Source organism: Eleutherodactylus coqui, chromosome 7 (genome assembly GCF_035609145.1).
Source record: "Eleutherodactylus coqui strain aEleCoq1 chromosome 7, aEleCoq1.hap1, whole genome shotgun sequence".
NCBI lineage: Eukaryota > Metazoa > Chordata > Amphibia > Anura > Eleutherodactylidae > Eleutherodactylus > Eleutherodactylus coqui.
This window is the reverse complement of record NC_089843.1, coordinates 100081701-100109411: the sequence shown is the minus strand read 5'-3', so window position 1 is coordinate 100109411 and position 27711 is coordinate 100081701. Positions and strand designations below refer to the sequence as shown.

General features: G+C 43.8%; 1 protein-coding gene across 2 annotated transcripts in view; it reads right to left on the bottom strand.

The window, feature by feature from the left end:
- IRF2 (interferon regulatory factor 2) overlaps positions 1–20996 on the bottom strand; it is a 57390-nt gene extending 36394 nt beyond the window's left edge. Inside the window, exon 1 of one of the 2 annotated variants that reach the window (XM_066573474.1) lies at positions 20850–20996. The gene's annotated coding sequence lies outside the window, so the exon portion shown is untranslated. Of the gene's footprint in view, positions 1–20546; positions 20813–20849 lie in introns of those variants that run through there. The other variant, XM_066573475.1, reaches the window with a different exon arrangement.
- Between the last annotated feature and the right edge of the window lie 6715 nt (positions 20997–27711).

The following is a 27711-nucleotide window of genomic DNA, read 5'->3' as shown; positions in this document are numbered from 1 at the left end:
ATCAGCAGATAGAGAAGTACTTATAAAGGGTTTTCTGTCAGTATTGGGATACACTGGGGTCAGAAGCCGCTGCTCCAACCCCTGTGTAGTGGCCGATGCTTATATTTTCAGGATTGGGGTCCCATTGAAATCAATGGGAGCTGCGCCTGCAATTACAAGCGCCGGCCACTGCACAGGGGTCAGAGCAGCGGCTTCTACTCCGACCCAGTTGTATCCTGGCAGGCAAGGATAGCAGGTGCTGCCTGGAAAACCCCTTTAGTGACAGCCATAAATACCAAAAAATACATAAGACAAAAAAGGCTCTTTATGCAAGTTCCCCAACCCAAGTGAAGCACAATGGACAAAAGTTGACAACCGAGCATAAATTAATGGACTCCCTATATAAATAATGAGCTTTTGGCCAAGTACAAAAAAAGAAAAGAAAATAGATGCATCCATATTTTGAAGTCTGATTATTATGATTTTTACTGTAAATACTGCTAAAATGTTAATGTAAATATCTAAATTACAGACAAAGATTACTAATTTATCTTTCATTTTTCAGCTGCGGTTTGCAACCCTGTACGGGACCACAACCTAATATTTTACCTGGACCCTCCAGCTTGCCAGTGATGATATATTGAGACACATGTCCTAGCCCCATTTAGACGGGACGAATGTTGGGCAAACGATGCCCGACACTCGCCCCCACGCCTACTCGCTCTCGTGCACCTGCACAGGAGCTAGTATCGCTGGCTCACAGAGGGGCGGCTGTAAGATATTTCACTCCTCACTCTCCCCCGCCCCTCTCCATTGACTTAACATAGCGGCCGTTCAGTACTGAATGGCTGCTATTTACGCTGAGCGATCAGTTCATTGTCCATCGTTTATGCTGCATAAATGGATGATGAGCTGAATGATCAAGCAAAGTATTGTATAAAATTGTGATGCATTAGTAAAGTATTGTGTAAGGAACAAAATACTTAACTAATGCGTCACAATTTTATAAACTACTATTTAAAAAAAAAAAAAAGTGCAATAAATGAAGATTGCACATTGTACTAAACACTACGTATCTTACAGAAATGGCTCAACTACGAGATCCCGTATTATGTAACGTCTGAGTATGTGACCATTGCTCCCACGCTGATTACTAAATAGCAGTCACTGTTTCCGTTTATCCTTAATAGTGATAAAGGTCAATAATGTAATCAGTAAGCCAATTAATGTTTATATCAGAGCAGATTGCACAATATGAACCACAGCTTGGCAATGCTAGCAAAATCCACATGAAAGAAAGTAATAGCAAAAACGCTTCAAATAAAAAAAATAGAATGGAGAAGGAACAGAGCGACTACTATTAGTGTGTGTATATATTTCACATGATCTATTACAAGCGGTGTAGTAAATGGTCAGTTGTAATATAATAGTTGGCAGAGACCGCGGGTGCTTTTTGGTCAACAAAAGAGTTGTGCCAAATTCAACAATAGGGCTATTGCGTTGCGGCTGCATTAGGTTGCAATACGACCACATTGACGTTCATTCAATGCAATGTCACATTTCATCTACCCAAGCTCATTATAATATTTACATGCAGTGACGGCTGAAAGCTACAATTATAATGCCATCTAAACGGTCATATATATATATATATATATATATATATACACACACACACACACACACACACTGGGGGCAACTAGGAGGTTACTGGGACACCTTTTGGAACTCTAGTTAGCTAAGGTCTTGCTTACATTGCTTATATGAAGCTCTGCTGTTAGACTTGGTGGCGACACATCTGTTCTGTGCCCAACATCAGCAGGACCTATAATGGGGGTCTCTTTTTGTTTAGGAAAAAAAATAGCTGTGTGCCATTTTTCCACTAATTAAGCAGAATTTGCAATGGAGTCTGCAAACAGAAGCTCTGACATACATATGAACAAGGCATAAAGGCCCTTTTACACGCAACGATTATCGCTCAAAATTCGTTCAAACAGCCGGAAGTGAGCGGGCAGTTGCGCACTATTCAATTGTCATTTAGCGGTGTTTTTCAGCCAGCATAAAAACCATTGTTTGATCGCTCAAAATTTGTTCCGTTCGAATGGAATTTTGAGCGGCTGTATGATGGGTTTTGTTTGCCTTGCATACATAATGAGTCCACTGTTTACTCATTATGTACTCTGCTGGGAGGAGACAATAGGATCCTGCAGGCCAGATAACCATCACATAAACACAGGTCTCCGCTGAGCAAACAACTTGTGGAGCAAATGTAGATGATTAAAAGCCATTATCTGTATGTGGAATTTTATTCAAAAATGTTGGCAGTTCGTTCAGTTGTGCAGTTGTTTAAGCAATAATCGTTGCATGTAAAAGGGCTTTTAGGGTCTGTGTACACATATATTGCCTGACTGGTAAGGCGTGTTCGACAATGCTAAGTATGTTGACCAGTGCAATTAAATGTTGCAATCATTGCTAGTCAATATGGTGGCTCATGCCCACATAGTAATTGTCGTTTACATGGAGAGATGTGCTGCTGACTAGCGATCACTTTTTTTTGTCCACATAAAAGAGGCAATCAGCTGACAAATAAGCATTTGCTTGCTTGTTGGATGATCACTAACATGTTGACACAAGTCAACGTTCAGGAATGGGTGCTTGTACAGTCCCTACTGGTCCTTTTTCATGGGCCAATTATTGGGCCTGAGCGCTCGGAGGACCAATCACAATTGGCAATAAAAAGGGACCAACAATAAGATGACACTTATTCATCAGATGATTGGCTTGTTTATGCAAATATAAAAATGTCCCCTGCTTGGCTGCACATCTCTACATGTAAACTGGGAGGCATGCAGCCAATGACAGTTGTACAGGGATAAACAACCGTGTTAACGATCGGTCATCCCCATACAGCAGAGGTAATAAGAGCTGAACCACATGCTCATTGTTGACCAATGGTTGTTTGCAGAGGCAGATAATCTGCCTGTGTAAAAGGACCATAAGGCTTCTTTTAGACGAGCCAATTCTCGTTTCCACAAGCGAACAAGCGAGTGACGTCACTGCTAGCTCGTTCACTCTCATTCAGCCCGTTTAGGCAAGCAGATATATCCTTGACGCGTTCAACAAGAATTGTTTAGTAATGTTCAGTCTTTCACATTAGTGAATGTAAAAGATTGAACAATTGCTGTTTAAATGGAACTAGAAGTAAACGAGCCATCAATGATTTTCATGCCTGCATAAAATGAACGATGAGCGAGAAGGGCACGATTCTCGTTAGTCGTTTAGCTGTTGGCTTACGTTTAGACTGAATGATTATCGTTCACTTTCGCTCGTTTGAAAAAACATCCTTAGTGTCCCGTGGTAAGTGACCCCATTCTGCATCACTAGATATACTGTCTTTACCTGCACTTTAATTTGCATTTAAAAAAGTTAGAATGGCCCGCAGCTTCACTAGTCCAAAAACGTATCAAGGATGTTTAAGAATTACTTTTGCCTAGTAGTTATTAGCACTACAATTATGATGGTGGAAAAAAAATTCAATCATAGTTAAAAAAATATCTGTACATTATTGGCCTAATGGGACAAAACTGAGAAATACCAGAATACATATATGGCTAGGAAACATGTCCACTCAAATCAACAAAAGCCATAAACTCAAACAAACTGATTGTACAAAGTATCAGTAGTGTAATTAATGTAAGCAGTATACAGTAAAAGTGAAATGCACACAGAGAACTATGTTAAAAGTATTGCACATATAGTGTAGGATAAAGGCCCATTTACACGTAAAGATAATCTTTCAAAAGATTGTAAGATTGACAGCTTTAGCGAATCTTTTGCATAAAGTATTAGTGGACACTAATACCCATTTTTGCAAAGGTGATCCAAGCCCTGCACACAGCTCCATTGTCTCGCATGTGGCGTTGGCAGAATACAATGTAATCTCTGACTCCTGCGCAGAACACAGCGTGCGGTCCCTGTTATCTTCTCTCAATGTTCACCTACAACAACTAATTGCAGAAAAGGGCTTTTCGAAATGGAACGTACGAAGATCTGGATAGAGGACTCATGGTCAACCTCACCCTTATACAATACAGGGAAATTTGACATGAATGTTGACATCGTTACTTCTGGAAAAGTAATGGATGGACTCGCTCACCTGGTGCTCCAAGCACACAAAACTACAAAGTCCGGGTAACAGAGAGAAATGCCCAAGTACGAAGCTGTCTTCATATGCGTGCTTCTCCTTTATGTCTTTGATCACTTAGAACTATAATGTATGTATACTAAGCAAATGAAAGAGCAACTGAAAGTATTGGTTTTTCCTACAGACAAGTAAACCATCTGTTCGACAAGAAGCTCATATGATACATGTAGTACATGGTCTACTATATTCTGCAAGCATTGCGGTCACAGTGATGTGCAGAGGCAAAATACAACGGCACACAGGGTGCCTAATAGTGTTGTATGGAAACCTACATAATCTGTGTGCCGTCATGCAAGTTATATGCACAAGGTCTAAACCCAAGTACACCTCATGTTCTTAAAGGGGTTTTCTCACTTTTTACTTTTACATGCCCGATTCTTTGTTCTTACTGGAGATGAACCGCTAGTAGAGCTGCCTGGTTTATTCCACTCTCCTAATGCGAATACATCCATGCACGTGTATATGGAGGTCAGAAAGAATAGCTGCATGTAAAACATGGGCACTTTGCGTTGAATTGTATATCCCAACTGGCACCGTCTATACTACCCAACTGCCCAGTTTTCTTCCAGGATTTGTAGCCAGGTTGGATGTTCCAAAGCAGATGTGAAACTGGCTTTAGAGCAAGACAAAGTTAACCTCTTCATCATGGATGTATACCGTGTTTCCCTGAAAATAAGACACTGTCTTATTATTTTTTTTTGCCCCAAAAGAGGCATAGTGTCTTATTTTCAGGAGGGAAGGGGGAGCTTATACTCACCTGGTCCGTGGCTTGCCGGTGGTCTCCGGCGGCGCTGCGGCAAGCTGCAGAGTCCTCCCCGTCTGCCATCTCAGCTTTCCTGGTCACGGGGCTTTGAATACCCAGCCTCCAGCAAAGCAAGCACTGTGATTGGCTCATCGAGCGCCAGCAGCTAATCACAGCCAGCGCTCGATGAGCCAATCACAGCCACTCAGTGAATAAAATCACTGAGTGGCTGTGATTGGCTCATCTTGCAAGACACTTACTTTCATACAGTAACATGAATCAAGAGAAAAATAACCATCAGCATGCACTATTCTGATACGATTCACAGAGGAGTCTCGCCTATTCAAGTCAATGGGGGTACAAAGAAGAAGAAAAAAAAAAGGAACACAAGCAGAAGAAAGGACAGCGCTCTGATGACAACCATGTGCAGTACATGAGCTGTCTGTTTGTCTAAGGCCTCATGTGCACAGGCAGATTTGATTTGCAGAAGCTGCGGGGAAGATCCGCAAATCAAGCCACCCACAGGGATACATTGGCTTCCGCAAATGTATTGAAGCATGCGAAAAGGTCCGCAAAACAAATCGCGGCATGCACAATTTTATTGCAGATCCCGCAAGGACGGCTTCCATTGAAGCCATCCGATCCACGGCTCATTCGCAATTAAATTGTGGATGGGCCGCAGATACCGCGAGAAAGCAGGAGTGCAAAAAGAAAAACGTACTGCGCTTCCGCACACATCTGCAGTGCAAAAGAAAGAAGATCCGGATGGGACGCAGAAGACCCGCACAGGTAAATACGTACATCAGTGATTTTGCTATGGGCAACAAGACCCCTTTTCCTAGTTTTGCTATAAGTGGCATAATATATAAATAAAAAAAGAGCGTACGCCTTTCAGAGCTCGCTGGGCTGGTGAACACAAGGTAGGGACCACTACTCAGTCCCTTACACTTCTGTGGCCACTTGTAGCTGGTGCACACCACCCCAGGTTCTACATCATACATGTGCCATGTTTTGGACTATGCCACACATCCAGTGAAATGGCATCATTTTTGCCAACAGAGAAACAAAGATAAAATGTGTTTTTTGTGTCATGAATGCCCCACTGTTCCCACTGCACACAGATGTATCTCAGCGCTGTCAGGACTTGCAGCCTCTAGTGAAACCTCAGTACAAGTCCCAACACACCGACTGCGCACAGCAGATTCTGAAACTGCCACTTTAACCCTTTTCCTGTCACATGGACTCCAAGGCTGAAAATAACTAGTTTCGTTTTCAACAACTCTGCCAAAGAAAGAAAAAACAAAACTAGCATAAGACATAGGCTTTTATGGAAAATGTGTTAAACACAGAAACGGATGACGCAAGAATGAACAGGAGGATCACAACTACTAGTACATATTAGGGCTACAGCTATGGGCGTATTTGCGCTGCGTATTCTGCGTGCACATTTTGCATACGTCACACGCAGTAAATGGAGCCCTTTGATTTCAAAGTGCGCATATTTTGCACATCCATTTAATTTGTGGAAAAAAATGCGCTGCATGTTCTATTTTCTACAGAGCCCTGATCTTAACATTCAGTCTGTCTGGGATTACATAGAGAGACAGAAGGATTTGAGCAAGTCTACATCCATAAAAGATCTGTGCCTCCCTGCTGAGTTCCTTTAAAAACTGTGTGCAAGTGTATCTAGAAAATTTGATGTTGTTTTGAAGACAAAAGTGTGATCCCACCAAATATTGATTTGATTTAGATTTCTCTTTTGTTCAGTCACTTTGCATTTTGTTAACTGACAAAAATAAACTATTAAGGCTGGGTTCACACGAGGGGAAATCCTGCAGAATGTCCGCAGTGGGATTGCACGGACATTCCACAAGATATCCGCAGCTAAAGTCCCGGGACATTTGGCGCGGGTTTTGAAAGAGGTTTATTCCGCTGCGTCCATCTCTCCCCACAGAGAAAAGACACCACACAGCGGAAACGGCAATACAATTGACATGCTGCGGCTTTGAATTCGTGGCATGTTAGTTTCAGCGCGGCTGGTCCGCAGTGTGTGGATAAGATTGCAGAATTTCCATGCGGAAAGTTCACGCAGCACTTCCGCCCCATATGAACACAGCCTTACAATTCTATTTTTTCCACACCTGACTAAAGCCGGATGCACATGAACGAGTTGGATTCCGCATGCGGGAGCCCGCAACAGAATCCAACCCCGACAGCAGCCGGCATCCATACGTACCTGTATTTTCTTCTCTTTATCTGTACTGCGGATGGTTGCGGCGAATCGCCATGCTGTCTGTCAATTGCAGAAGGGCCGCATGTCGGACGGCTTCCATTGACTTCAATGGAAGCCATCCGTGCAGAATCCGCAGTAAAATAGAACATGCTGCGATTTTTTCTTCCACTCGTGGAAATCGCAATTCGATTCCGCTAATGTGCAGGAAGAAGCGATTTTCCATAGCATGTAACGAGCAGATATAGTGTACTGTTCAAAAGTTAAAAATTTTTTAACTTCCTTCCTGTACTTCCTTCTTAAGAGTCTAACAATAAGATTATGATATTCTGTACTAGAAAAAAAAACCTGAGAATAAGATGTATGCCTGAAGGGCACTATTACAGATATTTCCTGTATATCAAGTACTTTAAATGGGCGTTTCGCTATAGGCAACCCTTTTCCTAAGGCCTTATGGCAAGTTATTGGAAGTGTTTTGCTGTTGGTTTTAATAAACATTTTCTGCAAATGTACCAATAAAATTTATCCCCAGTTAAAACCACATCAAAACCGCCAATTACCACATCCGCAAACCATTTAAAAAAAAAAAAAAAAATTAAAAAACCCCTCAATGTTTTTCAGATGCAGTTTTCAACCGCACGCCAATGTATGTGAATATACTCTTGTGGTCAGTGGTGACCGCATGTGGCCAAAAACCACCCAAACACGGTGCCAGTGATGTACAAATTGCCACTTTTCCCCGCCGAAACCTCCAACATCCTGTGAGCACTGCATGATGTCACGCAGCGATAGGCCGGCTCCGCAGCAGTATAACGTGTTTTACACTTACGGTGAGCCCAGCCTAAAGGGCCATGTACACGGGACAATTATCACTCGAAGTTCTTTCAAACAAATTAAATTGAGCATTAATGGTCCGATAGCCCGCGATCCAGTAGTGAACTCTGCCTGTCTAAACGCTCTGCACTGGTGATTATAGCCTTAGCGGTGAAGTCACGACTATCGTACTGTCTAAATGGGACATAAGTTGTAGGACCTGCGAGCTGTGGGCGGAGCTACAGTACTGGCCAGTGAACAAGCTCTATACATGCTGGAAGTTGTAGGTAACAGATTGTTGCTGGGTGTACTGTGGAAGTGATGCATGTAAACTCAGCGGCAGACGGGCGGCTGCCCAGGATGACAACGAGGATCCAGGCTGTCACTACTTAGTTGTAACTCTAGATTTCAACATTCCGTTTTGTGCCCCAAAACCCCTTTAATACTGCAGTTTAAGCTACAATATTGCTAGCCAATGTAAGTGTTTAGCTAGGAGGGTTTCACATCTGTGTCGGACCTCCAGTTGGAGGTTTCATTGCAGGTCCGGCTGCAAATACTGGAATAAAAATGACTGCATGCAGCACTTTTTCTTCCGTCGCAAAACTGGGTGGACCGCATTATAGTTAATGACGTCTGCCTGCCGCGGTTCAGTTCCATCCAGAGATAGAACCGTTTGGCTGTGGGGAGTCTCCTTTACTGCTACCTTAATGGAGGAGGAAAGCGGAATTCCCAGCGCAAGTGTGAAACCACCCACAGGGCAGGCTCACACGTGCATGTGATAAAATGCTGTGTATAGAACGCAGCATATTACCATGGTGTGGACCCGCGTATAGCCGCACATGGCAGGGGGTTTTGTCTGCGCATGGCTTCATGGTTTGTTTTTTTTTAATTTTCCAGCTGTCACGCAGCGATGTAGCAAATAAACACCACATATACGCACTGCAATTGCGTATGCACAGTGTTTTGTGCGCACCCATAGAGAACAATAGACATCTTTTGAGCGTAACACGCATTAAAATAGAACATGGTGCGTTCTTTTTTACTCGCGTATTAAACGCAATTAAAAATGCTAGTGCGGGTGTAACAGCGAGAACCAATGTATCTGAATGCAGCGATGTAATGTGTATTATACATGTCAAATACGCTCGTGTGAGCCTCGCCTTACTCTATGTTACTATTTGGACCACATAACAAATGTGTAAAACATGGCAAACAGTGCGCTACAACACTGAAAACAGTCAGCTTGTTAACGGGCAATCAAAATAGCTTAAAACAAGCCTGCATTTACATGAAAATTCACAGTTAGACCTGCGGATTTGGTGTAGAATTCTACTGCTCCGGATTTGGTTGCATTCTTGCATGCTAATCCCGATGAAACCTCCCTCTGTCACGTGTATATCCGGATCAGTTTTTCATCAGTACAGGCGATCGGAGACCATCATATTTTTCTGTCCTTCCCAACAGAATTAAAAATGTTTTTCAACAATACAAGACACTACGGATCGGCGCCCCGCTGCATCGCCCTGTTCAGGGTCTTTCAAGATTATAAACAAAATAAACAAACAACATTTGGATGAAAAAGCGTGGGATCACCCAAACCTTATCTCGGTGACTAAGATTGACTTTTTATCACCTAGACCACCTCAGATCCCAAAAAATGGGGTGCCGTTTCCACAGTCCACTGCACCTGCCCACAGGGAGGAGCTAGGATGGAGCAGCAGTCAAGCATTCATCTTCAACGGCACTGCTGGAGATAGTCGAGCACTTGTAGTCAGCTACTTCCATCAGAACCATTGTACGGCAGAAGTACGCTAGGGGACTGAGGCCCCATGGAATCTGGGGGCGGAAAGGGTTAATAACTTTAATAAAAGGTAGATGGAAATGGTTTGTATTGGGGGGGGGGTTCTAATCTGTTTTTTATTAAGTCACTCTAGGCTCAGCTATAATATGAGGAGTCTGCTATGGAAGCTGGGAAGCCTGGCGACAGAGAATGATTGGGCGAGAGGATAATGGCGGTGACCTATCAGGAGAGAAGGTCTCTGTGAGGCAAAGGCCTAGCAACAGGCTGTGATTGGTGGAGGTTTGAGCAGGAAGAAGATGGAGGTATCATTAAAAGGGGTTATACACTTCTGTATGGCCATATTAATGCACTTTGTAATATACATTGTGCATTAAATATGAGCCATACAGAAGTTATTCACTTACCTGCTCCGTTGCTGGCGTCCCCGTTGCCATGGATCCGTCTAATTCTGATGTCTTCTTGCTTTTTTAGACGCGCTTGCGCTGTGCGGTCTTCTGCCTGGTGAATGGGGCAGCTCGTGCCGGAGAGCTGGTCACCGCGTCGTCATCGTAGCTCCGCCCCGTCACGTGTGCCGATTCCAGCCAATCAGGAGGCTGGAATCGGCAATGGAACGCACAGAGCCCATGGTGCACCATGGGAGAAGACCCGCAGTGCACCATGGAAGAAAACCGCAGTGCATCCCTGGGAAAGGACCGGCGGCCATCTTTGGGAGAAGATTTTTTAAAGTCCTTATTTCGTTGGATCGGTTTGTAGCAAGCGGTTTAAAAACCGCTTTAATTTGCTATTTTATGCCAGGGGGGTGACAGGGGGAATGGGGTAAGGTAACATTTTGAGATTTGCCGCGAGACAACCCCTTTAAGTCAAGCTGCAGAATCCTGTCACAGTTTTCCTCACAGCATTTAGGGTTGCCCCGCCCACCCGCCCAATGCTTTTTTTTTCGTGATGTGAATGCTTTGTCGCGGCAATTTAAATGGGGGATGTCGCCCGCCTCCTGCGGGTGGACAGAAAGGTTATTAAAAGGACTTTGGTGCTGTAGACTGCAGTATGCAAGACTAAGTCTACAGGTTATATTATATTTGATTTTATTATATTTGGTAGACTTGAGGTGGACGGACTGAGTCTACATTTTATGATATTTAATATGTTTTAACCCAGTTTAAATAAATGCCGCGGCCTTTTAATCCAGGGTCAGACTTTGTGTATGTTATTTTCTTGGTAAGATAAAAGATATTTGTAGCCTAAGATTCCATGAAACAAATGGAGGGGCACCATGTATGCGCAACCGCTGCTCCATTCCATCTCAACATCACTGCAGATGGGTGTAGCTAGCCTGCAGTGGCAAGAAGAGGGAAAGACGGGACCCTGATTCTTGGGATAGGTGGGGGTTTCAGCGGCGAGACCCCCAGTAATCAGACATTTATCATCAATCCCATGGATATGTGATAAGTCTATTTTGGTAATACCCCTTCAACACGTCTTCATAACATTTCAATCATAACTGTATCTAGAAATATCTGACAGTAGACATCTACTAATACCAATAAGGGTGGCTTTACATGGGCTGATAGTCACCTGAGTAATCACTCAAAAGAGCGATTATGGGCGAGTGTCATCCCAGGTAAACAAGGGACCCGACAGGACAAGTCAGGAAGGATCGCTTGCTTGTTGGGAGTCACTTGGTTTTAAGCTCATCTAAAATCCAAGCGACTGCCGGCCTCTGTAAACAGGCAGTTGTTTATCTATGGACGACTGCCTGTTTACTCTGAATGGAGGCGGCCGGAAGAGATCTCTGGCAACCTCCACTTTCATTCACTGAGCGACTATCCCTCTTGTGTAAAAGCACAATCATCCTGTGTATAGCCACCCTAACTTGACAAACTATTATTGGCTTGATATATAAGGTTCTTGATCTCATTTCCACCTAGAGACGACTCATGAATATACTAAAATCTACCAACAAACTCCCAACTGTATATGGTCTTCTAGAAACTGAAATGAGGCTATAAGATGTGTGATGATAATCTACACTTAGAGGATGAAGTCATCCTGTATAACTGCTCCTCCAAAATGTCATTTCCTGCCAATTCACTGCAAATAAAAGAAAATGAGTGGGTAGCAAGTGCCCGAACTATATTTTTTTAGGTGTTACTTCAGATTTGATCTTGGGGCAGGCTGCATTAATCATGAATGGAGGATTTCCACTGACATTCACTGGTGGCATGCAATAAATAACGAAACGTATTTAAAGGAACCCATCACATTTAAAAGGCAGTCCAATTTGGGGGCTGTATGTCATATAGCAGGAGGAGCCGAGCGGCTTGATACACATATTCATGGGAAAGAATTTCGTATAACTAGTAATTAATGTAAATCCCTGCTTATTCTAGGCTTAGGGATCTTTACATGATTGCCGGAGGCTCAAGTGACCAACAGTCATCCCAGCGATTATTTCCTCAAGTGCTTTTACACAGGAGCAATGCTCGCTCAGCGAGTTGGAGCACAGTGGCCGCAGATCTCTTCCAACTGTCCAACTCCATTCCCAGTAAACAGGCAGATAGATGAACAACTGCCTGTTTACACAGGCCGATCATCATTTGATTTGTATGCCTGCTTAAACTGAATGGCAAATGATAAGTGAACAAATTATCGTTTGTCGTTCAGTCGCTGGCAGTGTCTACACCGAATGATTATCGTTCAGATCCATCAATAATCTGAATGATAATCATTCGGTGTAGAAGGGCCCTGAAGAGTGCAGTGGACGGTCTTTTCAGCGACTGACAGCCTTCTGCAGGAAGATGGAAACAGGGATCAGTCAATCACTGATAGGACCGCCCACTGGACTCCTAAGCCCAGGATCAGGAACGGTTTAAATAAATAAGTCAAACTAAAGCCTAACTCACACAAGCACAACTCCATTGTGTACTACGCGCACAATATACAAGAAGAAAGGGGAGAGAGAGAGGACTACTGCCATACTCCGGCTCACACTGCGGTAAAATCCTGTATTACGCATTTAGAGTTTTATCATACACTCGTGTGAGCCCGGCCTAAATCTGAATCAGACAACCTTTTGTGCCCACACAGTAGAGCAAAGAGATAAGTTCAAAAAACTCCCAAAGCGAGCAGGTATTTACCCAACCTTTGTAGATGTCATCTCTGTGCACATGTCACTATATTGTGTGTCATAACCATTCGTTAAGGCTGTATTCACTTAAAGGGGTTGTCCCGTGATAGCAAGTGGTGTTAAGCACTTCTGTATGGCCATATTAATGCACTTTGTAATATAAATCGTCCCCGTCTCCATGGCGTTGACTAAAGCAGCCTTCTGCCGAGAAGACCTCTGCAGCGCGAGCACGCCGGAGCCGGACAGAAGAGGGCAGACAGCGCAAGCGCGTCTAATTCCGGCAGAAGGCAGCTTTAGTCGGCGCCATGGAGACGGGGACGCCAGCAGCGGAGGGGTAAGTGTATAACTTCTGTATGGCCAATATTTAATGCACGATGTATATTACAAAGTGCATTAATATGGCCATACAGAAGTGCTTAACACCACTTGCTATCACGGGACAACCCCTTTAAGGCCCTTTTACACACAACGATTATCGCTCAAAAACCCATCTTTTAAGCGATAATCGTTGTGTGTAATGTATGCCCATCGTGCACTTTTCGTCCATCGCCGAGTTCAGCTCAGCTTAAAATCTGTCATCCCTGATGAGAGGAACCGCACGCTGAGTTCTCGCGGGCAGCGCCGATAACATTCTTTCAGCTGCTGTCCTGCTGGAGAACAATAGTGATGTGTTTAGAGAACAGACCACACACTGTTCTCTAAATACAAGCAAATGTAGCTAATGCAAAATGATCACTCAAAACTGTTAGTTTCTCACAAATTTTGATCAATCATCTGTGTGTAAATGGGGCTTAGGGCTCCTTCATATGGCCGTAGGCATTTTCACATGCACCCAGCTGTGCCATAAAAAAGTGTGAACGGGCGCACAAATTTAATGTTTGTGCGCCCGTTCAGACGGCCCAGGCCTGGCACATATACACCGAGGCGACAATGCCCTTGAGCAGGGAGAGACAGCTTAGCTCTGCCCCTCTCTCCCCACCCATTGTCCGCAGCCAGCAATAGGAGGGGGCGGATCAGGGCGTAGCTTAGCTCCATCCCCATCCCACCCCCTCCCATTGCAAACAGCCAGAGGGGAGAAGAGAGGAGAACAGAAGGGGGAAGAAGTTTAGCAGTCACGCTGCTAAACTTCCTCCCACCTCCCTTCTCTGGCCACTGTCATTGGCTCCCATAGGAGTCTATGCAGCGGCCGACGTATTTCGGCATAAAGACAGTTCCAGAACTTCATTGGCCGGCTGGGCGCTTTTACGCTGCGGGAATACGTGATCTGATGCATTGGAATCCAATGCACCAGATGGCAGGATATATATATCGGCCAACCGTGAAAACGGCGTCCGATTTACGCTCGTGTTAATAAGCCCTTAAGGCAATTCTCCAATGCGAGTTTTGTCTGATTCTGATGGATGGGACCCGGACAGGAAAAGAACCCAAACATTTGAATAGATTAATTTGCACAAGTGATTTTTCACCTGGACTGACTGAGTTTGAAAAAACATTGCTGCATGTCGTACGTTCGTGTGATTGTGTGAACTGCCTATTATTCCCTACAGGAGCATAAAAGAAAAATGCATGCCATGCGATTTGCATGCGACTGTTTTTAACGCAGGTCACTATAGGGACCAAATGAGAAAAAAAAACAAAAAAAAAAACAGAACCCGAAAGCACAGAGCAGTGAACAACACACCTTTTTTCGCACGCATGAAAGCTTTTCACTGACCAACATGCACTCGCAGGCGTGAATATAGCCTCAGTATACGTGGTAATGCATTGTAACTGTGTCATGCTCAAGTATAGCATAGTATACTTCCAAACAACCACTCATCATTTCACTACCGGTCAGGCTTAGGCCGGTCTCACATGATCGAATTTGAAATGCAGATTCCGCGATCGTCGTTCGCGCAATCAATCCATGGTAAACCGTGGGCATTGAAACGCACGTATTTTCTAATTTTACTTTACACTTGTAGATACGAATTGCGTATTCTGCGCGCATGATCTTAAGTGATGTCAATAGAGGCGTGCAAGCTGCAGCCCATACGCGACTAGCATTGGGTATGGGCTGCAGGTACCTGTGTCATCGCCAAGCGGCGGTGCAGAAAATACAAACAAAAAACCGATACTGTATATGAATGCCTGTGTGCCACTGGACTCATACGCAATACAGTTACCTGCTGCATGCAGGGTCACCGGACTAAATTTTTCAAATCTCCCACTCTGCCTTTTAATGCATGTGTATGGACAGTGTTTTATATGTATCACATTAAAGGGCTGCGTTTGATATATGGAGAAATAGAGCATGGTGCGACTATTTCTCTTGTGCATCGATACATTGTGTCCACACGCTGGTGTGAATGGAAGAATGAAAGTCCATAGATTTTCATTGCCTCCATTCCCCACCTATTATGCACAGGAAATACGCCTGCGTTATATGCGGTAACAAAATGCCTGTGTAAATGCGCCCTTAAGCTGTATTCATGTGGGCAAGTGCGATCTTAGCAAGTGAAAAACTAACCGCTTACCATGCGCATTTTTCTGCAATTTTCTCTGCTCTGCGCTTTATGGTTATTTTTTCTACATGGTCCCCATAGTAACATACATTAAAAACGCATCGCATTTGCATGCAAATAGCAGGTGATTGCGATGTAGTTTTTTTTAACACTCCCGTAGAACATAATGGGCGATTTTAAACTGTACAAAAATAGGGAAAGCAGCAATTTTTCTAACTAGCACTATTGGTCAGAGCAAAAAATTGCCCATGTGAATCAACCCATTCCAATAAATAGGTTCTTTTCCCATGCAAATTCTGTCCATTTTGGACAAAAAAAAAAAAGAAGAAAAGAAACCACCCATGTGAATACAGCCTATGGAGTACAACCCTACTGACTGCCTACAACACAGGAGGGAAGTCCATACACCCCAAATACGTCTAGAATTGGGAAAAAGAGAACTTAGAAGCTGAAGGCCTATTATTGTGTTCTCCGCTCGGGCTGTTTCAGGGCTTTTGTTGGACCCAAGTGAAATTATACACTCAGGACTTTCAGTTGTCAGACCAGTTCTCCAAGAGTGCGGCGCTCAACAGTAACCCATTCAGGCTCACATTCTTCAGCTTTTTTCAACTTCAGTTCTTTATCTGAGCATTTCAGGAACCTTCATCACAGCTGAGCTCATTGATAAAAGCAATATCCAAACTACAAGCAAAAAGATAGGCCATGACACATACATCCCGAATAGATAAAGAGTGGGTGTTGCTGATGCTACAGAAACATGGTGAACTTTAGACTATATTAACCACTTGTTTACTAGTGAGCTATAGAAGACCACTCACGCATTTGATAACTATTCCCCAGTTCAATATTGTCAGTCTATGCAATAACATTGGCTGACCATTATTCTATAGAGCTGATGCTATCTACATGGGCATCAATGCTAAATAATGGGAACTGGAGATAAAAACATATGAGGAAATGAAAAATAGATTGGACCATGCGCCCTTAAAGCAAGTGGTGTGCTAGGTCAGTCTATCCCACAAAAAAAAAAAAAAAGGAAAACAGAAGCGTTTCAACTACATTTGACCAATTACAGTCAGTATTTGCCTCCGTATTTCTGTTATGTTCTTTAGGGCAAATATGGATCCATTTTTGCCCAATAGAAAAGAATACAAATACAGAGGCAGATATGGAAGAAATAGATCATGCTGCTATTTTCAAAAAGTGACTGTAAAAAAATACAGCCATACGATTAGTCCTATAGATTCACATTAACTCCGTATTATAATCCCCTCTGTCACTGTGGACGTTTCACGGATCTGCGGAAAAGCAAGAGAGTTTGCACTGCACATGTCCGGCACATCGCCGGAGCATCCAGACGCATCCGCCGTGCTTAAGAAAGAAGATCCGGCTGGCACGAAGGAAACCTGCGCTGGATCTGGACAGGTAAGAAAATGTATTTTCCTGTCTATGTCTGCGGGCACAGCTGGATTTCACTGCGGGATTCAGCACATGGATCTGTGCGTGCCCGTGGACATTTGGCCTAAGGCCCAGTTCACACACTATTCTTTTGACGCAAATCCCTTGATGAAATCCACATCTCTTTCTTATCTTATTGGCATTAATTAGAATCCGCACTGTATGTTCACTGCATGGATTTCAGACTTGAATTTTCATTGAAACTTCGCACCGTGTGACCAATGCCCGTGGGTATGTTCACACGTAGCAGAAAATCCACTGTGAATTTTGGTGGAGATTAGTGTCAAAATCTCCACGTGTTCCATGCGGATTGTGATGCAAAAGATAAAATCCACTTTTACATGACCAGATTCGAATTACGGATTCCGCAAGCGTTTGATCCACGGAAATATGCTGTTCAGTCAAATGCATTGGATTACACAATTATGCTCACATTAGCATATCGAAATTGAGTAATCCACTAGTGGAAAACAGAACGCAGCACGTTCTATTTCATCACGGATATACCTACAGCCCATATGCAATTACATTGTGCACGGGCTGTGGGTGCCTGCATCATCACTAAGCAACGACATGGGCAATATAATTATGCGACCTTACGCAGGGTCACGGGGGTGTACTCACATCTGAAATCGGCTGCGGGTGGCATCGGATTCCTCATACGGCCGTGTAATCCTTGCCTTAAAGTCAGCCCCTTAAGTAGACATGCTGTGGATTTAAAATCCGCACTGCATGTCTTTTCCGTACCAGATGGTTAAACCTTGTTAAAATGCTGTGGACTTTTCATTTTTTGTTGTCCATTTAATGGGTCTGTTTGTTAAATGAGCATGTGCAGAAGGAAAGAAAGACAAGGTCATCCTCTAGTGATGAAATGGTACCAATAAACACAGATGTAAACAGAACGAAACAGAAACAAACTCATAGAAATGATCTGGTTTTTTTGACAGATCTGTCTACTGGATCAGTAAAAAGAAAACAAAAAAACTCCATCTGGTTCCTTTTCGCTTTTATTACATCTGAGCTGGAAGCAAAAACACCTCGTCCAGCTCGAACATTTTAGTGTCCTAGTTTAGGATAGATATACACACCATATACTAACATGGAAAACACCAAAAAGTGTTTGTGGTTGGAGTGGGAATCTGACTTTAACCTTCTAATGTGACCCTACCTAAAAGTGGAGCACTCACCCTCATGAGGGCAACCCCACGTCAGGAACCTAGGGTGACCCAGACTGTCCCGATATTAGTGTATCTTGACGCCACGAAGAAGTCCTGGTGGAGTCAAGAGTGACAGCTTGTTGACGACCCCTGTACCTGATTGCCTGTACAGATCGTTACACCTGAAGGTCCTGGCAGGTCACTTTCATGCAGATGTTGCCCCTCTACTCCTGGATCCCGGCCCAGAATTAAGGTCCTTGCTGCTGCCGTCACTCTGTCATGGCTCGGCAGATGTGAATTTCCACATCCCGGGGCCTCACCCATGCTAGTTAGCCTCCCTTCTGCGGTTGCACCTGCGCTCCTTGGATGTGCCCCACTGTCGGCGGTGCGCCTCCTCATGCAACGCAGCACACACAGCCGGCGTTCGGCACATCTATGCGCTGCTCGCTGCCCTGCATGGTGGAGGACATGGGGAGCGGCGGTGGCCTGCATTGCAGGGAGAAGATGGTCAGCAGCGGTGGCCTGCATTGCTGAAGGATATGGTGAACGGCGCTGGAGTGACTGGAGCTGTGCCATCGAAGGCACCGGCCACAGCCCGCAGTCCATTGCAGCGCTGCTGACTGACGCTGGGGATAGCCGACAGATAGCGGCACTGGCTGACAACAATGCATAACAAGTACCTTCCAGGACCTGGTATTTTTGGACCAATCGGGAGCTAGGGGTGCAAGAGGGGCGTTCCTCCTGTCAAACTCCTAGCTTCTGGTGGCATATATCTATAATACACTCAAGTTCGGCACTAACAACCAATCAGGTTGAATCAGGGAACCCAAATAACGAATCAGGTTGTTGGAATTGTGAATCAGAACCAATGAGGTTGCTGGAATTGCTCCTTAGTGCCGAACTTGAGGCCTTCCGGTGCCAAATATGTCTTCCGGTGGCATCAAGATACACTAATACCGACTGTCCCTAGTTGAAAACAATGAAAAATGTTTGCTACAATAAATACATGCAGTTTATATGTTAACATGCAATGAAGCAGATGTAACATCTTTATCCTGACAATATTTCAACACCCCAAATATCCCTAACACCACACAGACTGATCTGACAGCGGAACAGAACAGGAGACGCTGACAAGATCAGAAACACCTTCGGGCTAGAAGAATAACCGGCATCCATCATGAGGAGGAGCCGAAACAAATGTGCACAGATATGCTTTGATTCGCCGGCCGAGACACACACCTCCCAGCCAACTACTCCATCCACACACCAGCAGAGAAAACCTCATGTCAGTGTCCAACACTTGCATGTCACTGAGCACGCGCTGGCGTGTGGATCACGTAGGCAGTGGACGACGCCATGGTATCACACTGGTCACAACGAGTTATGACAGCTATTCTTTTCATTTTCAGCAAAACAAATCCATTAAAAACATAAAGCAAAATGCTGATGTGAACGAGCCGAATTAACACAGCCAAGTTCAGTAAATATGACACTAGACCCTGAGAACCTGCCCTGTATTACTCTTAAAGCATAACACACATGAATATATTTCTGGCTTCGGATATTCGGTGATGACAAGGGAACTGTGTCAGATAGAAGCAATGGTGCCACAATCAGCCAGTCTGGGCCTGCAGGTCCCTTCCCCCGCTGCTTATTCCAAGTTACCAGCACACAGACCTTCCTTCCCTCTGACATGTTACCAAGTGCAGGGATTGGTTGATCTGCTCCCAGCCCTGCAATCCCATTGGCCACGGGAGACATCCATCAACAAACTTACTTGACTGAAAGGAGAGAAGAAGCTTTTGAGCTTTTTAACCACTTCAGCCCCTGGCAGTTTTAACTCTATGCAGTGACAAGAAGAAGGCGACATTAAGCAAGTGCTTGAGCAGAATCCAAGTAGGGTCCTAGAAGTGCGAGGAGCATGCAGCTAATAAGACTAGTGCCCAGGCCTGGGAGCTGCATCCCTTGCCCAGCTGTGTTTACAACCAATACACATTGGCTGCTTCTTACATCCACAACATAAGAGATCTGTGTACAATCATATATGCAGGTGCATAAAATGTAATAATAGGGTATAGCCTGGACAAAAAGTTTCAGCCAATCCAGTTGATTGCAAATAGCTAGGAAAATGACAAGTGCATATGAGGATCCTATGGGGGAGGCATGATCTGAAATGCATTTATTTCAGGCACTGTCACCGCACTGCAAACATGGCTAATGCTGGTAGATCAAATGAGATGCAATGCCACATTATGGAATAGCTCTATGTTCTACATTAGATACATATGGCATAATGACATACATAACCACACCACTGCATCCCCCCTTATGCGGCTACCACGTCTCCCTACTGTGTGCCTTTTCTGAGATCACAGCTATTTTGGCAGCTTTTACATCATGTCATAGAATAGCAGGCTGTCAGCTGCTCACAAATGTGGCCAGCAGTCCTGCTCACACTGTACAATCGCTGCCCCTTGGTTCCTCCGAGCGCACACACAAAGCGTGCAGCTAATCCCGAAGCAGCCGATTACCTGCAGCAGTCCATACTTCCTATTCTGGAGAGGACATTCATGGAGATCCAGCCCAGCAGTTACAGCAAAGCTTCAATCCAAAAGCGAAATTAAAACTTCACCTTCTTCCAGCCCTACATTCTAAAGCTTCCTAAAGAGGGTTTATTTCCTAACTGCCCGCTTCCTGTGTTGGTAGTAGAATGTAGACGTTGCTAGTTAAGCTTAAAAGAGCTGGGAGAGATCACAGTGTTCTTTTGTGGTCTTCCCCGATGGAAGCCCTGCTGATCAGAGCTCAGAGGCGCTTTTAAAATGCAAGTTACATACCAGTAGTAAATGATCGCAGGATCAAAACTAAAAGTGATGGCTCCAGATCGAAAGCAAAACAAGGAGAGGAAAGTGAGAGAGCTCAGGCAGAAGAGTGCCCCCTCCCAGGATTTGTTTGTTTCATGTTTGCTCAGCACAAGGACGGGGAGGAGGAGGATCTGCTGCTGACTGCAGCCTTCTCATTGGTGAGACCGCCCTCCTGCCCAGCCATTCTCGGAAAAAGGCAATTTCATTTTCACTTCCCTATGCGCTCAGCACGTCACAGCAGCAAGCAAAGGGAGCTGCTCAAGACAGGGCGGCTGCAGCAGGCCTGCAAGGAGGATGCCTGGAGATCATGGAGCTTCTTACAAATACCCCAACCCTTACATTAGATGGGGGTCTAAAAATAGTCATAGAGCAAGTACTGTCATAAAAAGCACCAGCTACAACTGCATCCCATACCTAGAATTAACGAGGTGAAAAGCCAAAAGAAACAGAAACTGTTACCCAACCCCTAACAAAAGGGAGTGTAAGTATGCATAGTCAAGGACAACTAACAAGAAACACATCTGCATCGGAACCTCCAGACGGCGAAAATACTGAAAGAAAAAGCACTGCATGCAGCACTTTTTCTTCTGTCCAAAAGCTGGGTGGATCCCATCGTAGACCATGGTGTTCATCCGGCGCAATTTGGTTCCGCTCAGAGACAGACCTACTTGACCTCGATGGTTCCCCTTTCCTGCTCCCAGAACGGAGCAGGAAAGCAGAATCTCTGCCATAGATGTGAGACCACCCTATGGCTACTTTCATATCTGCGCTCAGGGGTTTTCGTGCAATCGAACTTACAAGGTAGTCTACCTTTTGTACTGACCAAACTACATACAATATACTACCAAAAGTAATTGGGCACCCAAGCAAAAAACATGATACATCAACCTATTTACAACTGTGGAAAAAGCGTAGTCATCAGACAGTTGAGCAATGGAAGAACATTTTATGGAGTGATGACGAATCATGCAACTGCATCTTCAAGTCAGATGGATATATCTGGGTGTGGAGGATGTCTGTGTGTGTTGTGAAAACGATCTCCTCTTCCTCTGACATCTTGTCATGTAAAAGTTAACGTTTCATCTTCAAGATGAAACTACTTCCATAATGCCTTTGACGATGTTCCCTAACGGAATCTCTATCCAGTGACCTTTAACTGGCGTCTGCACATGCACCCGCCGGCAAAATTGTGGACGCAAGCACAGAAGCTAGGGAGGGCCTGGGAAATTTAAAATCTCCTTGCTCCTGGCTACTAAACGTAGCAGAGAGCCTGGAGCAGTGACTGGAGTCTCCGGTGAGTGGTCCTTGGTCATGTGATCACTGTTATCCAATGGTGTAACATGACCTACTGGAATTTATTCAGGTTTGCCCTGAAAGCCAATGGGTATTCCCTTCATTATAGGCCTAGCCATGTGTCCAGTAGGTAGACTGGGGCTACAATGGGGGTATTGCTGAACACAGAAGAACTAGTACAATAAAATTTGGGGTGCATCTCCCCAGTTTTCCCTGCTTGAAACACAGAAAACTGTCATGAAAGTGACATATTTGTGCAAAAAAATTAAAATTGTATTTATTTTTTACCTGCTTTATAATAATTCAGAATGCTTATTACACACCTAGATAAATGGGCTAAGGGGTTTACGGGAACTACTGCTGTTGTGAATAGTGAGAATTAGTTTGCCAACCAAAGGTACCTTGCCAAGTTCTGCTCAAACAAGTTGCCCTATCAAGTTAACAGTAACAATATGCTGTGTACCCTATATTGGGCCTCCTGTGAAATAAAGTTAGCTTATTGGGATTGGGCAACCAGAACACAGGCTCCCAGAGCAGCTAGGATTGAGGGGAACTGGCTACGTGATCATACACAAAGAATGGTCAAAAATGGCTGCACATCCAATTAGAAGAATGTGTCAAGGGGGGTACTACAAGGCTCTGTCCTGGGCCCAGTGTTGTTCAGGATTTTATAATAGATCTAGAGTAGGGAATTGAGGGGAATCTGATCAGATTTGCCGACGACACAAAGCTAGGAAGAGTAGAGAAGACAGAGAGGATTCAAAAAGATTTAGACAAGCTTGCACAGTGGGCAGCGACTAACAGAATGGTATTTACAGGGAGAAATGCAAAGTCCTACATCTGGGCAAGAAAAATGAAAAAAGCACATACAGAATGGGAGGAATTGGGCTGAGCAGCAGCACTTCTCAAATATTGAGTTAAATGAGCACAACCAGACAGGATACGTTTTATCCTAGCACCTCCTCTTTACTACCCCTTCGCCTGGAACCTCTCACCTCCATCTTCCCCCTATCCCCTTTCACCCCCTCATTTTTTTTCTTTTACTTTCTTTCTTTGCTTTTTCTTTTGAGTCTATTACGTCTTCCATTTTTCCTTTTTTAAGAGATTGATTATTATCTAATGTTTGTTAAAGGTTATATTTTTTAATGCTATACTGACAAACATAAGATTGCAGTTACTATGGATACGATGTTTGTGTTAATATCTATTACATGAAAAAACAAGGAATCCTTAATGACTTCCTCCTAAGTTTTCAGTCTTGACTGATATCTCATCATATAAGGATACCCGATGTTCTGTGTTCAGTGTATACAGGCATTGTATTCGTGCATAGCAAGATAAATCTTTGAACCATACGTTGTATTACTATGCTACCTAATACTAATAAAATAGTTTAAACATAAACAACAGCACTTGTGAAAAAAAACTTGGATATAGTAATAGATGACAGACTGAACATGAGTCAACAGTGTGATGCAGTAGCAAAAAAAAGGTAAACACAATTCTGGGATGTATTAATAGAAGCATAGAGTCTAGATCACGTGAGCTAATTATCCTCCTCTACACTTCTTTAGTCAGACCTCCTCTAGAGTACTGTGTCCAGTTCTAGGCACCCCAAATTAAAAAAGACATAGACAAATTGGAGCAAGTTCAGATAAAAGCTACCAGCATAGTGTGCGGTCTGCAAATCATGTCCTATGAGGAACAAATAAAGATCCTGGGAATGTTTAGCCTTTAAAAAAGAAGACTGAGAGGAGGCTTAATAGTGGCCTACAAGTATCTGAATGGTTGTAACAGTACAGAGGGATCAGCCCTATTCTCATTTGCACAAGGAAAGACTAGAAGCAATGGGGTGAAACCGAAAGGGAGGAGACATAGATTAGAGGACATTTTTGAGAGTAAGTGATCAATGAGTGGAACAGGTTGCAATGGGAGGTGGTGAGTTCACCTTTAATGGAAGTCTTCAAACAAAGGCTGGACAGACATCTGTCTGGGATGATTTATTGAAATCTGCAGGGTGTTGCACCCAATAACCCTGGAGGTCCCTTCCAACTCAACCATTCTATGATTGTTTTGGTATGCCAGTTCAGGACTATCCTCCCTGGATCTCTTCCAATTATCCCTCCTTCTAACTGTTACCCAGCTAAATGCCTGATCCTCCTGCACTCCCATACTACCATCTAAAGAATTCTGCATTGAGCAGGGGGTTGGACCTGATGACCCAACTCTATCATTCTATGTCAGTTAATTTAGTGCATGGGAAACAGGGTTTTCATGGAAAAATATAACTCAGACCACCCCTTTAATGGTCCTGAGCAAGGGTGCAATTTTTGAGATTTTAAGCAGAAATCTTAATAGAGCCTCTGGATAGACACCATAACAAGATGTGAATAGGCCATGACATGAGTCCTGGAATATCTGGGTATAGAAAAATTTTTTAAAGAGTGTAAATACAAGAAAGGTTAACCACTTAGTGATCAAGCCTGTTTGCGCCTTAATGACCAAACCAAATTTTGGAAATCTGATATGCCACTTTAACATAGAATAACAAATAATAGGTTTTGAATATGCAAGTAATTCTGACATTGTTTTAATTGCCAAATATTGTGTTTCATTTAGGCGGTAAAAATAGACCGATAGAATTTAAGTATATTTATTAAAAGTGTCAAAATTGGGAACATTTTTGAAAACATTTTCATTTTTTCACATTTCCAACTGCAATATGTCAAATATGTGCAAACATACTGTTAACTTTATTCTGGAAGCACATTGGAAAAACTTTAGTTTTTTTTACCATTTGGGACATGTACAAATTTAATTTTGTTTTCCTACATCAAGCCAAGATTGCAAAGGCTCATGGGTGTCAGAATGATAGATACCCCCACAAATGACTTAATGTATTCACTTAGGGGTTCATGAGTATTTTGACGCCACCGTTTTTTTTTTCAGGAGTTAATGCAATTTAGAGGAGAGAAAATAAAATTTCATATTTTTGCAAATATGTCATTATAAAGACAGTTTTTTTTCTATAGTGTACATGAAAATGAGCTTTACACCCCAAAATGGATACCCCTGTTTGTCCTGTGTTCAGAAACATACCCGTTGTGGACCTAATATTATGTTCGTATGCACAACGAGGCCCAAACCAAAAGGAGTAGCCGTTGGCTTCCAGAACTGAGATTTTGCTTGAAGGTGATTTAGGACCCATTGTCCACTTGTAGAGCCCTTGAGCTACCAAATGACAGAAAACCCCTACAAATGACCTTATTTTGAAAACTAGACCTCTTAACAAATTCACCTAGGGGTGTACTGCGTATTTTGACCCCACAGTTTTTGAATGAATCTAAGCAAAGCAGAAGGAAAAAATTACGATTTTCATTTTTTTGGCAATTGTGTCATTTTAAAAAGTTGTTTTTGTACAGCACATATATGAATAAAGACTCCCACCCCAAAATGGATACCCCTGTTTGTCCTGTGTTCAGAAACATATCTATTGTGGCTCTAATCTTATGTCCATATGCACAACGGGGCCCAAACTGAAAGGAGCAGTAAACTTCAACTTTTTTTAAAACTTTTTTGTGATTGCCATTATCCATTGAATAACGGCGATCACGTGATTGCGGACCACTCACTGCGGCTCCCAGTCACTGCTCCAGGCTCTCAGCTACCTTTAATAGCCAGGAGCAAGATTTTACATTTCCGTGCCCTCCCAAGCTCTGTGCTTGCGCCCGCCAATTTGCTGATAAGTGCATGCGCCGGAGCTGTGGAAAGGTCTACAGATAAGGATCCCGTCGGGAGACATTGCAAGAAGCCTTAGGTAAGTAATTTCACCTCCCCTCATGGATCAGATGCTTACCGGGAGGTGAAAATTTAACTTTTTTTTACTTTTACGTGATTACTGGTATCCATCGGAGAATGCGGCCGCTAGTAAGATCTCCAAGCTCTTCGCTACGTTTGGTAGCCAGGAGCAGGGAGATTTTAAATTAGCCTGGCAATACTTGGCTTTTGCGCATGAGATTACCATTTTGACGATGGGCGCATGTGCAGAAGCTGGGGTGGGGTCCACAGATAAATCCGGGGGCCTTAGGTAAGTAATTTTATCTCCCCTCATGGACATGATCTGTGAGGGGAGATGAAACTTTAACATTTTAAACTTTTTTAAACGGCGATCATGTGCCCATGGACCGCATACCATGGCCCCCGGTGACATCTCCCTGCTCTCACATACTCGGAAGTATGGAGACTTTAAATCTCCCGGGCTCCCAGACCTTTTGTGCATGTGCCTGACATTTTACATCTGGCGCGCATGCGCAGAAGACAGCGTCAGGTCCTGGAAGGACCAGAACACCGCGGGACATTGCGATCCATCAGGGGAGCTGAAACTTTAACTTTCTTTCACTTTTTGTTTACTTTTATGCGTTCGCTGATATCCATTGGATAACGACGATCGCGTGACCAGGGGTTGGGTACCACGGCCCCTCCATGACAGCTCCAGGCTGTCATCTAACTCCGGAAGCCGACAGCAGTGAGCTGTCACGTCCACGGCCCCCTTCAGCTTTAATCCCCAGGTCGAGTGTGTTTTTACGGCACCGGGGATTAAAGCTCAGACAGCCAGGACACAAAAAACAATAGGCCAGTGACTAGAGGGTTAAAGGGCTACCCCAGCAAAAACACATTATTCCATCCCTGCCCCCTCACCTTATTGCCTATCACTCTGGAGTTCTCCTCAATGTATTTCAGTCACCTCCATGCACTGCAGCTTCTTATATGATATCAGACACCATCTTGAATGCTAAGATTTTTTACTTTCACTTCCAATCAATCCTATGATACATCAGCACAGCATTAGCTGAGGCTATACCACTCTGCCTGCTGAGGGGACAATTTATTTAACATTACCTTCTGTATTTATCTATTAAAAAAACTACAGATCACAATTATACAGTCTGGAGAATGAGCTTGAGGCTATATCCGCATGGGCTACAAAATCTCGCTGCAAAATATCTCTCATATGAAAGAACCCATTAGAAACCCTGGGCTTCACATTGTAGCGAGATTTTGTAACCTGTGCGGATACAGCTAAGGCCCAATGTCCACAGGCTGATTTGAATTGCAGAATCCGAGCGGGGCACCCACTCGGAAATTCTGCAGTTCAAGCTGCCCATGGGGAACCATGGGCATCCACACTTGAATTTTGACATGTGGATTTGTCTTCCTGATCCTGCATTCGGAAAACAAATCGCAGCATGCTCCATTTTAATGTTTTTTCCACATGGACAGTTTCTATTGATTTTGGCCCACAGATTCTGCGAGAAAGCAGGAGTTTAGGGAAAAAAAGTACTGCTCATGTGCGACGGCCAGCGCTTCTGCACACATCCGCAGTAGAGACCCAGACAGGTACGCAAGGTGGCTGGCCATGGGCAGGATCGGATTCCGCTGCAGGCTCCCGCATGCAGAATCTGACCTGCTTGTGGACATGCGCCCTTATTATCACTCTGTGATAGGAGCTGTGTGATCAAAATCAGTAAAGCCTGTGTTAAGC